Consider the following 14862-nt stretch of genomic DNA (forward strand, 5'->3'; position numbering starts at 1 on the left):
TAAACACAGGCTATACGCAGTCAACGTAGCTCTAGCCAGTGAGCTTCAGCCAGCCTTTACAAGTGTGCGTGTTGCTTGGAAAAATTTAGTTACAACCAACTTTTTATGACGATGTTATTGACCAGTTCGTAAAGAAGAACTGGAGGGTAGAATTTGTATTCAAGTAGCTAAATTGAAACAGATAAAATATCATTTGTAAAATAAATGTTGTATTTGTATGAGTAAATGTACAGAAATTTCTAAATATATAGTTTTAAATGGTTATTAATTCATTATTCCGCTAATCAGACTTCAATCACACCTCTCACTCCCTAAATGATAATAAGAGCAAGCGGGATTTCAAGACCAGCATTCGCCCCTGCTGAGTATGTAGTGAATGCATGACTGCAACCTATCCCGTGACGTCAAATCTCTCAACTAGGGAAAACGTTTTATAAGATTACACTTGAGAGCAGAGACTGGGACTTATGAAAGCCCAAGAGTAGTTTGACTTCCGACCTAAGTAACGAATTCTCACTTTTCTGTAGGCACATATGAATCCATTTATGTTATAACTATCGTGTTACTTAACATGATAGTCAAGTCCTTTTTGAAGATACTTCACTGATTGATTCTCTTACGCAAAATTTCTAAAATGCTCCTAATGACACATAAACGAAGGACAGCGATTTTCTCTATCGACTAGAAATCTGTACGTCGGCATTGTGTTGAACTTAGGTCTCTTTCGCAGTTTAACTGACGCATGACGAAAGCGGTTAGCTACAGAAGCCTAACGCGTGAACATTAGAAATTAAGAAATTAAACTGCTTCTTCAGCCTTTTACAAGAAAATGTTTGCAAGGACTTAATGCGAGTGCTTCAGTTTTTTGAAGGACTCGCATTAAGTCCTTTTTCACAAATTCTCCTTTTTGTGACATGCGCAGAAGTGTCGAAGGTCTCGATATGCATTAAAATACTCAAACAGAGGCCCGTGTGATGTAAGCAGACTCAGACTTCGATACATCACTTGTTGCCTGCTTTTATCTCGAAAGTATGTTCGTTTCTAAAGATGGTTGTAATGATTGCATTACAAAAAGATGAAATTCTTTCCCAAATCCCAAAGGATGAAAACATGGATTCGAAAACATTACAAAAATCTGATTTAACGGTAACAGTGGTTGTGAGTCAAACAACTCTTCCATATTCGCAAAAACAAGGATTTTAAGGCGATAAAAAACCGATTGAGATCTATGGTTGTTAACAACTTTTAAAGTGAAAGGTAAAGAAAGGTATATAATAAATGCCAGCTGTTGCATTCGAGTTTTTTTTTACTTCGATCAGAGCCACCTTGTTTACGAAAATAAACACAAGGCTACACAAACACAAATGGCACAACAAAATAAATCAATAAAACCTTTAAACTAATCATTGCTACGCCAGTGTGGGTTGCTCTTCTGAAGGTAATAGATCCATCGCATCTTCCTTTCGTCAAGGACTCATTAACGAAGATGTTCACGTGGCAATTCTAAAGCAGATTGGAACTAACTGCTTTGGATTGCTTTTAATCTTAAGTGAATCAAGTGAAGAATTTTAGATATTTGCTAAATCATAATTTTCCAACTCTATTAGAATTTTATGAAAGAAACATGATGGTTAGAGCCATCTCATAGAAGTGTGGATGTGAGCTGTAAGGGTAACTGGAGAATAACATTATGTAGACAGCAGGGAAACAATCGACAGTCTCAATCACATAAAAAGTATTTAAAAGATTGACCTTTAAATACTTTTTGTGTGACCTCCACCCACGAAATGTTAAAAATCTATAGTACATTAGTACTATTGGCACATTTTTTTTGTATTTTCTTATTTATTTTACATAATCCAGAAACTCCATTTTAGAAACCAAACATGGAAAAATTTTTCAAGCCACTTCATACCTCCAGTAAGCAGAGCGGTGGTCTCGCATCGGACAATGACATTCATTTATTACCCCCCCAAAAAAATCACAAATATCCATTGAACGCGAACCCCGATTGCAGAGCGGGTACAATACCTTTTCGGCCAATCAGGACTGCTGGTTAACAGATAAAAGGTATTAAGAGTAAAGGCATCGCTAATATAAATGTCTTCGTAACTCTTTCAAAGCTACAAACACCATTTTTCGGGATAAAAATCTCGGTTTCTGTTCCTCACGATGGATGGCTGCAGATCTATCAGACTGTACGAAGTAAGCAAGCTACAGGAGCAGTGGATCTAGCAGACACCTGGAACACTAAGTGGAGGAAGCGTAAAGAAACGAAGGTAGAAATCTTCAATGAAAGGACCAAAATGTTAAGCGGTCTTGAACTGTAACAGTAGTTCAGGTTCATAAATTTGATATACGTAAGTGAAATCCTAGAGATTTCTTTCGTGAACCTAGACACTGGAAGCCTAAACCTATTAAATGCTTTCTCGATAAAGGACTCGTTAAAATTTTGTAAAAAAGCTGATTTGGTATAATTAAATTCTTGGCGTAGAAGGTCTTCAATAGGCCATAAACTATGAGCACGGTGGAATAAAGTCTTATACCGCTGGGATGATGAGACGAAGCATCATGGATATAACAATGAGTATGCGTTTTCTTGCAGAAAAAAAACTGAGGATATCAAACTATCATCAAGCCGACGATGAATCAACAAATCTAGAAAGGCTAGCTGATTATTTTCTCTTCCTCCTCCCCTAAACTGAATTCCATGATCAATCATATTTATTTTGGAAACAATGAGTTTCAAATCTGATTTAGAAACATTTTGTATCGCAAATATATCATCACCACCACATCTCTGCCGTACTACACGTTTATGAGAATTAACATTAAGAGGGGATATTAGAAACGCTTCATATGGAAGTTGGCAAGATACTAAGACGAAAATGTTTCATCGATTGAAAGTATTTCTACGTAAGTTTTTGTTTCCGTCTTTATTTTCTACAAATAATAAATCCGTTCGTGGAGATTGGTTTAGCGTGATTTGCGCAACCTAACCAATCATTTTAGTCTGTCAGGTTATTTTATATATAATCAGATGATTTGTGAATGTACTTTGTGATAGTACAGTAGAAGTTCCTTTCAAATATCCAGAGTTGAATGATTGGACCAAATGCGTATTCTAGGATGAGATACTGGAGAGGATTACAACTGATATTTCTTTGCTGCACTTAATATGTATACGTATTTTGTGTAATCATTCCAGCAGGGGCGGCTCGTGCATAGGCACTGCGGAACTGCAGCACCCCTAATTTTTCTCGATATATAAATATACTTATTAATTTATTTATATTTGCTTGGAATATTTAATTTTATCATCAACAATCCTATACAATTCTCTTATTTTGTATAAAAAATAATAAAAATCCATCTTGTAGCACTAAGAGGGCGCTAGCAGCACTGTGTTTACCACAGTGTCGTAGCTACGCGCGCAAGCATATGCACGTCATAGTGAGATGCGAGCTATTAGCGTAATGCGGTATTGTTATAGTTTTTATTTTAGAACATTATTGGGGTTATGATAATGGATTTTATTTTTAAGTCATTTTGAATTATACTAAACTGTATAATTTTATCGATAATAAACAATATCTTTTCATGTTTAATTTTTACCATAATTTTGATATTTTATCCAAACACGTATGCACTGTACTTACAGTGTGTATGTATATTTAGAAAGTTGCAGCATCCCTACGATTTCAAGCCACGATTTCTTGCCTTAGATGTTTAGTCTCTGCTATTCGCTAAGCAATAAGTGCAGCATAATTTCTCTAGTAAACAACGAATGTGCTCAACGTGTCCTTATATTCGAAATGTAATACGAATCACCTGAAAGAAGTTCTTTCGTTGTTTTTTTACTGAAAAACAAAAGCTCGACTTGGAATCGGTTCTCGTAATGATACACCAGTTCCTTTAAGCATTTACAAACAATTCAGATAACATTATTAGCGATTGTATGTTCAAGTACCTTCCTTCCGTAGAAAAGAACCGGTGGAGATAGCACGGACATTGCAAAGATAAACTGGGAGCTTGACAGAAAGAGGAATAGAGAGCTCACAAGAGTGACGTGATGAACAAATCAAGGTAATATCATCGATGTGTTTCATAGTTAAAACGAGAAAATGAAAATGCACGTGACCTGGGCTAAAAAAAATTGCAAAAAACGTATGACGATGCGAAATTAGCGCTGTTCTATCTGACAGTTTAAATTCAAAAGGATATAAACAAAGTACTCAAAGTTTGAGTCAGCTTTCTTCAAAATAAGTTTGTTTTATATTCATTTTAGATTGTCAGCGGTTTTTTTTTTTTTTTTTTTTTTTTTTTTTGCTAGTTGTAAAAATCGATAAAATGTAATTTTGACTATTGAATAGTGCATACTTGTATTAAAATTCATGAGAATCCTACAAATCACTTTTTCCTATATATATTTATATATATATATATACTATCTGATCAAAAGTATCCGGATACCCATCTGTAATTGGTAAACTGACGTCTAGATGTCACTACGACCTCACTTACCAGTATAAAAGGAGGGACGGAGCAGTGTGTTGTTCATTGATAAGTACGAGCGGAATAAGTAGGTCAAGGGAGCTCAGTGACTTCGAACGTGGACTAGTTATTGGTTGTCCCATCAGTAATAAATCTGTCAGAAACATTTCCACCCTCCTCAAGTCGCCCAAGTCAACAGTTGGTGTCGCGATTGTGAAGTGGAAACATGAAGGCACAACCACAACAAAACCACAGTCGGGTAGGCCGCGTTTAATGACAGACAGGGACCTTCGAGCGTTGAAGAAGATGGAAATCGCCAGACTTTGAGTGAAACAATCACCCGGGAGTTTCGTAGTGCTACTAACTGTCCAGCCAGAACTATGACTGTGCTTCTAGAGTTAAGAGGATTGGGGTTCCATGATCGAGCGCCTGCCCATAAACCAAACATTTCTCTCGTGAACGCTCAACGTCGTCTGCAGCAGTGTAAAGAGCGACGCCACTGGACAGTGGACAAGTGGAAACGTGTATTTTCGAATGATGATTCACGCTTTACAATGTGGCAGTCGATGGGAGGGTCTGGGTGTTGCGAATGCGTGGAGAACTATTCCTGCAAGCGGCAACAATGAAATTTAGAGGTGGCGGCGTTACAGTGTAGGGATATTTTTCATGGAATGGACTTGGCCCTCTCGTCTACACAGAAATCTCAATGCAGAAGGGTATAAGGGCATTTTGACCCGTTACTTACTGTCTACGGTAGAAGATCAATTCGCTGATGACTATTGTCTCTATCAGCATGACAATGCTACCTGCCATTAAGCAAGATCTGTGAGGGAATGGTTGGAACAATAACGTTCCAGAAATGGACTGTCCGGTCCACAGCCCTGAAGAACTTTGGGAAGAATTAGAACGCCGACTTCGCTCCAGACCACAACAACCCACAAATAACTCTTTTAAGAACATGACTATATATAAATTTGCGTTCGAATGCCATTTTTTTGGCAGCTTGGAAGATTCTTCTATTTTCCTCCAAAGATCGTTAGTACTTTGGGTGTGGTATTTTAAAATTACTCAGAACTAAAGTTGTAACACGAGTATGTGGTTATTATTATATACAAATGTTTCAAGGACGTTGTTAGAGTGTGCGCTGCATCCAGACAAGCACTCGTTTTCAGCCTCTGAAATCAAGAAAATATTCACAATTTTAAACAAAATATGGCGTTTTTTATGGTTAACATCCTTCCCAACTTGCGCAGGTTGTTGAAAGTAGTTTTGTATAACAATGTACTGCATCAATGACGCAACAATGCAATAACAATGAAATATTGAAAAGAGTTCAACTCTTAAAATCAAATCTGGACATCATTACAATTTAAAAGCCAATTATGATATCATAATTGGACATTTATCAGATTTCTATAAATAAGCGAACCATCCAAGGGAATTGGGTGAAGCTTTTAGCTCAATAACACCCCATACACACAGATTTTCTTCATTCAGATGACAGGATAAAGAGTCAAGGGCTCAGTCCATCTCCCAGTCCTTTTTAGGACTGGGAGATGGACTGAGGTAAAAAACTTGGGTAAAAAAAATAATAATTATTAGATACAGTCTTCAAAATAATCAGTGATGTGGATTGTCCAGGAGTGAGCAGCAGCTCAGAGATTACTGTTTCAAAGTACTGTTTGAAATATTAAAAATATCTCTGTGTTTGGTATTTTTTTGTGTATTTTTTGTAAGCGTTGAAATCAATGCATAAACACGGAAACTCATAGACGAAATAGTCAGTTGGTTGGATAGCACTGCGCGAGTAAATGCGTCTTGGTGGAGGGTGCAGTGCTAGCCTTTGAGAGAGTCAAATGTGGTGTGGAGAGGGAGGATGACTTCGGGCACTCAAGTGACGTCAAACCCGTGCTTGCAAGCTGCACACAGGTTTATCCCACTGAGTTCCTTAGGGTATGTGCGAAGATATCTGTCTTCAATTAATTAGTGGCTCATTTAGATAAAGTAATTTTGGATATTTTGATCTTTAGATTTGCTGAGGGGTGCGTACAGTCCATGTATAAGTATCGAAGTATAAGATAGCTCGTGCGTGGAAACAATACGTACATTAAAAATGAAATATATTAAAGGTGAAAATATACACATTTGGTGACAGACATTTAGCTGTCTGTCACGAGCAGTCCGATGGGTATCTTCGCACATATTAACGAACTGACCGTCTAAACTCTCGGTAAGTATACCGTTCATGTGCACAAACAACAAAGTATTGGATAGCTCGTGCATGGAAATAATACATAATTAAGAATGCTTTTCTGGTAGTGAATCGAACATTTATTTGAATACCAACATCAAGTAGTATGGATCAGCAGAAGCGATGAAGGAAGATAAAGATGGCGGCAATATATAAGCACTGTAAAGAGTTAAAGTTTGTCCATCCAAACTTTAAGAAAAAAAAAAGGAAGACAAATACCGGAGAAGAAAAATAAATGGATGAAAGAACAGCGAGAAAATAGAAGAAAAATGGCTTTTTAAATAAAAAAAAAGATCACAATATTATATGTTATATGAAGAGCCAAAGGCTTCCATTCGACGACATGAACTTATTTAAATTAAGGGATATTACATCCCATATTGTTTCATAGCCGAATAAGAAACTCAAAGAGTTTCATGCCGAATATAGAAACTATATAAAGTTCGGCGAGTCCAAGCTTAAGCAAATACCTCGATAGTGCAACACCAGGGCAACTCATAGTCCACATGATAGTGCAACACCAGGGCAACTCATAGTAAGGGTGGAGCAAGCTCCGTTCACTATTCTTGGTATTCACTTCCAAGAGAATTATACTACCAAGAATAGTGATCGGATCTTGCTCCACCCTTACTATGAGTTGCCTCAGTGTTGCACTACCAAATGGGTTGTGTTGCATTATCCAGGAATTCACATTATTATTTTGCCTATGTAGATGTTCGATAATGCCTTAGTAGCTTAGTCGGTATTGACGATGCCCCTTGGCATGAAAGTCCTGATTTGAATCTCGTCTAGGACTCGGTGAACCTTTATCACGGCTTTTCAACAGAAGGTGGGTTAGCTGACCTCATATGGAGTTCTCAGGGATTTTTCCTCCAGAAATTTTTTTTTCATCCCTCCAAGCACGCAAATTGACCAGAGAACCCACAATTCACCTTCAAAAAGTATTTTACGGATAAGACGAAGACATCCTATCAAAAATTGTGGTTACGGAACTTAAAAATATTTTGCAGGGTGAATGAATGAGTCGTTTTGGTGTCGTACTTTTGGTCGTTATTGAATGTTACTTTTTAAAATAAATTATTCACTTTTGCTAATCACCAGTATTTGCCTTTTATATACCTATTATACTTATATATATCGTATATAATTATACTATAGTACTCATATACCTATTATACGCCCGTTATATATGGCAAAATATCGCACTATATTATATAGTAAAATATTTTTCAGCTTTTCATTGCAAAAGACAAAACCGACCAAGATCATGCAGCTGACAGACAGAATCGTCGCGTAGCACTGAGTTACTCCAGCGCTAATCCTGAAGTAGAAACAGAAGTGTTTGTAGTTGGTCGATGTCACACTTCCGTATATTAGGTGCCGGTGACGGGATGTGCAAGAAATGTGTTGATATTTTTCTTTAAGTTTAAGCAGTCGTTGGAGAACACTTTATGAGGAAGGCTGTTCTGGAGGACAGACGCAGATGGAATAAATGAGGAAGAGGAGAAGCAGGTTCGATATTTGCAATTGTACTGAAAAGGGATAAATGGTCAGCTGCCGGTCATCTTTTAATAGGCCCAATAGAAAGAGGAGGAACTGTGGTTGCAATCAATTGAGTGGACTAGTGGACCTATAGAAGAGACCCAAAGCTGAAACAGTGCATCTGTGACACGGGTTGAAGTGAGTCTGTTAGGGAAGGATCATCAATGGACCGAGTTGCAGATTCACTTCTAACTCTGTCTCACAGATGCACTGTTTCTAGGCAGTTCTTTTCTACGAATACTGTCATGGCCATTGCCCTTACGGAAGTACATTCCTCCGTCCGCCTTCTCTCTCTGGACAGTATCGAGAATGTTTATTCAGGTTTTAGGTGCACCATCCCAAACATGTGAGCAGTATTCTGAGGAAGGGCGAATTGGATATTTGTACAGAGTTAGTATTTAGGTGTGTGAAAAATCCATTTTGAGCGGAAGAGAATGCCTAGTTTTTTCGAAGTTGAGGAAGCTGCTATGACGTGTTTATGACAGAAGAAGCTTGGAAGAAAATGTCAGTCCAAGGAGCAACTGCTGATCCTCTCTGGTGCATATCACCACTATATACTGTAATCATAGAGTCTGGGTGATATATACTCAATTTATCTACCCTTATTGAGAGTAAGGGTAGGTGAGTTCAGATATCCATGTGAGAAAAAGCAAGACTGCGTTTTGGTAGCATTGCAAGTGATGAGGTTATCTTCATTCTGCTGAAGGATAGTATGGACCCCAGTGCTTAAGGCATTGGTTGCAGATAATCTTGAAGCTTCTTATGCTTGAGCACTTCATGATTTGTCAAATGAGTAGAACGAATGACGTACATTGTCACAGGCTGCATATCAGTGGTGGTTCAGAGTAGTTGATTTAGGTAAAGGACAAAAAAGTGTGCGTTTCTAGGTAGTGGAGAAGGTGAAATCCTTACTTCCGTACTCTGAGTTAAGTGCCAGCTGAATACAGAAGATTGTAGAGACAATAAAGAACAAGGATTAGCTCTTTAGTACATAGTTTAAGTAGAGCTAGAGAGATATCGTCCTGACCATCAACCCTTTTAAAAACTCTCCAAGTTTCTTTCTTTCTTTCTTTCTTTCTTTCTTTTTCATAGGAGGCAGTTTCCCTTGTTATGTATTTAGGAGATGGAGGAAAAGAGAGATGCAGGAGATCATCTTATCTTTACGTGTTGTAATAGTGATTCCACCTTGAATGAAAGAAAGGAGGAAGTGTAGGTGAGGGAAGTTGCTTTGTCTTGAAATGGACCAAGAAGACATGGCTTCCATTTGGTCAGGAGGAAGGTTTTCTGCCCTTCATGAAGTTTGATTTAGATTTGCTGTTGGCTGTTTTACATTTATTGCGTTATTCCGTACAAAATATAGCCATTGATGCTAAGTTTTATTTATTCATTTGTAAATCATGTAAACACTGATTGTAAGAACATTTTTACTGAACTGACTCTAAACTTATTTAGAGTCAGTTCAAAAAAATTCTTACACTTCATGCAAATTTAGTAAGTCCTTTGTTCTAAGACGATCAACATTCCTGTGTTGCGTCACATCCGCTAAGAGTCAAGAAAATTAGTACGCTTTTTAACGAAACTGAACCTGCACAGCTGGGCTAAACAAGGTCATACATTGAGTGGATCGGAACAGATCAGAAGGGTCTCGTTGATGAGCAAACTGTTGATGAGCTCAGTTGGATCTCATTGAAAATATGAGACTAACTCACCTTCTACTGAAAAGTCCTAATAATGTACAAAATATAAGCCTAAACAAGCCAAAGTCGGGTTCGAATTTCGTCCATTACCTGAAAAAGCTTTATTAGGACTTTTCAGTAGAAGGTGAGTTAGTCTCATACGGGGGTGAAAACATTTTTCCCTCCTACGAACTAAAGTTTTTCATCGTACAAAACAGGATAAAGCTTTAAGAACACGTGCAATCGAAAACCATAATACGTCGCAGAAAATTAATCGCACTTCCAAAACATTAATTAGATTTCAAAAATGTCAACTTGCTTTGCCATTCCAAGCCAATGAGCCTAACGCAAAAGGTAATTCAGGATTGAGAAATAAGTACTAGACACTCGTAAATATGAAACAGACATCAGGAGAAATACTATTAATAAGGATGGTGTGAAGGTATAAAGAGTTCGACCTGAATTTAAATCAGGTCGAACCTATAAATAGTTTACAATAATCAACTGAATTACGACGTTTCTTCATATTTTTCGATAATAAGCGAATTCTAAAACCTTTAAACATAGCACATGCTTAGATTATAATATAAATATCCTTATACTAACAAAGATATGGATTAAAATCAGAGAAGGCGGATTTCTATCATTTATATAGTTTCAAAAATATAAGTGTAGAGATTACGACAGATTTGGGAGATTAATTGTCTTTGCTCGAAGATCTTTAACGACGAATCATATTAGCAGTAGAATAATGGATACCCCTACGAATGTGAACATGAACTTGGAGAATTGCAATTAGTACGTGATGGCTATTTATAGATCTCACTCTTACACGCTTTACGACTTCTCACAATATTCTGCATGACATCAATTATGATAATATTACCTTAAGACAAACAAACAAACATGAAGACAATATGAATTATAGGTTTTATTCTTGTCGGATTGTATGTTTACAGGATACTGGTAAAGACCGATAATCAGTACTTACTTCTTTAAAAAAAAAAGGCTTGAAATATACAATCCCAAATGAGCAAGAAGGTACTGCATATACACTATCTATTTGTGACCAAAAATCTTCAATAGCTTGCTACTCTTAGTAAGGAACGCAACCATCATAACCGAGTATAATTACACGTCTATAAGAATGTCGATACTTTGTAGAGAATAAGTGTATGCATTCAGATATTAACCAATGACAAACAATTAGCCAATTAGTTATGTGTATGCTCTTATTTTAAGTGAATATATATTTTATCACTTATGTATTGTTTATTTTTGTGTATTGCATAAATCGCTCCTGTAGGCTATGCTCTTGGATCCTATCTATGATGTCGTTTATGGTTTATTTTTGAAAAAAAAAATTAGAAAACAATATGATGTACTGAATTTTATTTGCATGGTATTGCAATACTACCATCAACACCATCTATCGCCCATCATCACCACCAACAATAGTATTTTTTTGTCTGTAAATTGCGTGTGTTCTGAAGGCCGATTTGTCTGTACAACTGAGTCTGAATTGTGTGAAAATAGGACTCATTAGCTACATTTTTATATGGAAATTTAAATTATACAATGAAGGACGTTTTACCAACAAATTAGAAAATAATTAACAAAAACGAGCGATTACATACCGACAAATCGGCCTTCAGAACACACGCAATTTACAGACAAAAAAATACTATTGTTGGTGGTGATGATGGGCGATAGATGGCGTTGATGGTAGTAGTGTCGTAGTTGGAGAATTAAGTAGTAGTGGAGAGGATGAGATGTATCTAGCGAAGTAGAGTAGTGTGCCCTCCCACGAGTCCATCAAAATTTGGGGGATGTTCGTATACAGTTGACTCTCTATTATTCACGAGTTGATTATTCTGTTTGAAGATTGGCCACAGTATAAATCCCGCGTCCTGCACGCAAATACAAAAGTACTTGCAGTAAATAGATCTCTCGGAGGGTAAGAATGCTAGTGTGAGTTCAACCTGTGTACATTACAAGATCGTTGGTCTTCAGCTTTGAAGATGAATGTCAAAATGTGTTATTAAAATAATTACAGAAATGAGGTTTATAAATAAATATAGGAGTCTGTGATTGAAGCAAATTAAGCCAAGAAAATCCTATTTGAAAGATGATCTAATATATTTAACTCCCCAGTATCATTAAATATTATTTTCAAAGATGAAATGTAACTTTTAACTTGATAATCAATAATAGTACAAACTTAAGGTGATGCAAACAGTTCTAACAATGTTGACGTTATCATAGTGAATACAGGTTCATCCTATTAATCAGAACTGTATAGCGCGTGTTATTGATGCAACTCATAACGTCTTCTGCGATAAAACATTCATATTACAATAATTGGTTTCATATATCAGTAAAGTGTTCATTGAATAATATCGATGTTAAGTCGGCGTAATGAGCTGGCTTATAATTATTACACTACTTCATTAGCACGCATTGATTACAAGTTATCGAAAAGGACTTTGAAAAGCTAATCGTAATTAAGCTTTTCTACTCTTTTGAGATCCATTTTAGTTATTTTTCGTTTCCATTTATTGTATCACATAATAATATTAACTGTTTTTTGTTTTTCTTTTGCAGATATGAGGACGCTTGGAAAGCTTGGATTTCTGTTCATTCTCTTAAACCTTCTAGCCAAAAAATTCATTGTGGAGGGATTAGACTACGAACCAACCAACAAGATGAGCACATCGAACCATCAGCACTCCACCAACTACGACTATCAGTCGAATCTGGAATTTGATGATCATCGCAGTGGTGACGCAGAGAGAATAAACCCATTGGTTAAGAGAGCGCTTGGTATATTCACCAGATGGAAGGCACCCGGATACGGTGACAGGAAAAGGGACGACTTATTAGAATTTCTGTCCTCGGCACACGACCTAGACTTCTCGAAAATCATCATGGATCGACCAAAGCCTCTTCGATGGGGATAAGTAGCCGAACGTGAGTGCGATATTCGACTTCTCTGTTCGTTGGATGGCAGTCGAGCGAATTCTGTAGCAGAAGTGAAAGTTGGTTGTCCCTTTGATGGCTCACATCAGTACTTGGACATACTTTAATCTCTGTGTGACGTTAAAATATTTTTCTCCCCTTGTAAAAACCCCTTACATTAAAAAGTAAATGGAATTTGATTAAGATGAAGAAGGATAAAAAAAAAAGTTTGATGTCATTCTAACCAATTTGTAATGATTGTTCAAATCTTTACAAATTAAAAATTTGGAGCATTACAAACGATATGGGGGACCTAAGAAAAGGTGTTTGATCTTTGCTTTATCCAATGAATCCCACAGATAGCGGACGACAATGGTTCATTCCGAACAAAATGGTTTTTGCGTTTGCAGATTTTTTTGTGAATAAGATTTCCAATTATAAAACACGCGATGTTTAATTCTGACAGTTTATTATTAGAATGTTCATTGAAATAACCAATTTAATTGTGTATGGAATTCAGATAATCCCATTGAATGGTAGTTCATTTTTATTTCAATAGTTGCACTTTCTATCATTGTAAAAGATTAATAAAATGATTAGTCATCTATTATCTCGTCTTCCTTTACGCATTAGACCCCCCCCCCAGATGGCCTTCCACAGACGACAGAGTAATTTCAGAGTAAAGTTTGCAGTAAAATATGCCTCGGCTTAGTAACTGATAACAACAATTCGCTTTGGTTAGAACTTGGGTCCGAATTCCGTCTATTAATATAAATAGTCATTGATTAGCTACAAGGATCATTAGCTAAAAACTCTACATCAGAATATTTTGGAACACCATAAGGAAGGAAGTGCTTTTTCCATAGTGATTGTTACGATTCTGCCAAAAATTTCGATCCAATTAACATCCAAATTTTGAATGTTTTCCCATGCAAGAGTCTCAATAAATCTATTAAGTAAACGTCCTTTACGTATTTCTAACACAGCAGCTGTGAACTAAAATCTGTAAAAACAAATCAGTACCACTATTTGTTTTTTACGGAAAAACAGGCCCAGAAATATTTAGAATTCTTAAAACTATGCGTCCCAATGCGACGAATGAATTTGTTGTTCGATATTGTTAAGAATGCCTTCAGAAAAAAAAAAGAGGAAAAAAAAACTTAGGGACCATTAAAGAATTCAGAATTATTTTGTGCTAACTCAACATCATTAATCAAAAAATAGTTCAAATATTTTGTGTGTTTTCAGTCAAGTGCAGAACGTGTTGGGATTCGCCAGGTTGGCTATGCAGTCATCATTGCCACTGTCCAGCCAGTAGGTCGTGGGTTAGAATTCAACTGTGAGCACGGATGCTTGTGGATGTCATTAGGTAGGAGATGAATTCCATTGCCCGGTAGAAGCCCCCCCCCATATTAATTATTTATAGGAGACGTGAAGTGGCTTCAAAAAGTTCTCTTTTGAAGAGAACTTTTTGAAGCCACTCATAATTCATAACAGAGTATTGACACACAGTTAACATTTCAAAATATTCAAAAATATGCAAATGAATTGGAAGTTTTTTTTCGTTTTCGCTTAGTAGCATGGTAGAGCCTCCGTAGCTCAGTGAGTATAGACTGAGTATGTGGTCTTAAAATGTCACACTAGTGACGTTTATCGGAACAGAACAAATCATCTAAATGCAGTTAATTCAATTTTTAAAATAATGATAGCATCTCTAGCATATTGTCAAATGCATTTAGATGATTTGCTCTGCTTCCTCTTTATGGGTGATGGGCATGCGCAGAATAGCGGAATTAGTTCAACAGTTCTCTAGAGTAACATATTTCGATATAAACTCCAAAGAGTACCATAAGTTTATTTATTAGAATATTGCTGTTTACTGTTGATACTCTCTTCGCCTGGTTAACAACAATAGTTCGATTAAAGTTCATCTTCTGTTCC

General features: G+C 36.6%; 1 long non-coding RNA gene across 2 annotated transcripts in view; it reads left to right on the top strand.

The window, feature by feature from the left end:
- The window catches only part of LOC150092259 (uncharacterized), a 64859-nt gene extending 51331 nt beyond the window's left edge, over positions 1–13528 (top strand). Inside the window, exons 1-2 of one of the 2 annotated variants that reach the window (XR_016550584.1) lie at positions 3951–4086; positions 12568–13528. This is a non-coding gene — a long non-coding RNA (uncharacterized LOC150092259). Of the gene's footprint in view, positions 1–3950; positions 4087–12567 lie in introns of those variants that run through there. The other variant, XR_016550585.1, reaches the window with a different exon arrangement.
- The last annotated feature ends 1334 nt before the right edge of the window (positions 13529–14862 follow it).

This window comes from Typopeltis vanoorti, chromosome 26 (assembly GCF_054136105.1).
Source record: "Typopeltis vanoorti isolate ZY-2024b chromosome 26, IOZ_Tvanoo_1.0, whole genome shotgun sequence".
Lineage (NCBI taxonomy): Eukaryota > Metazoa > Arthropoda > Arachnida > Uropygi > Thelyphonidae > Typopeltis > Typopeltis vanoorti.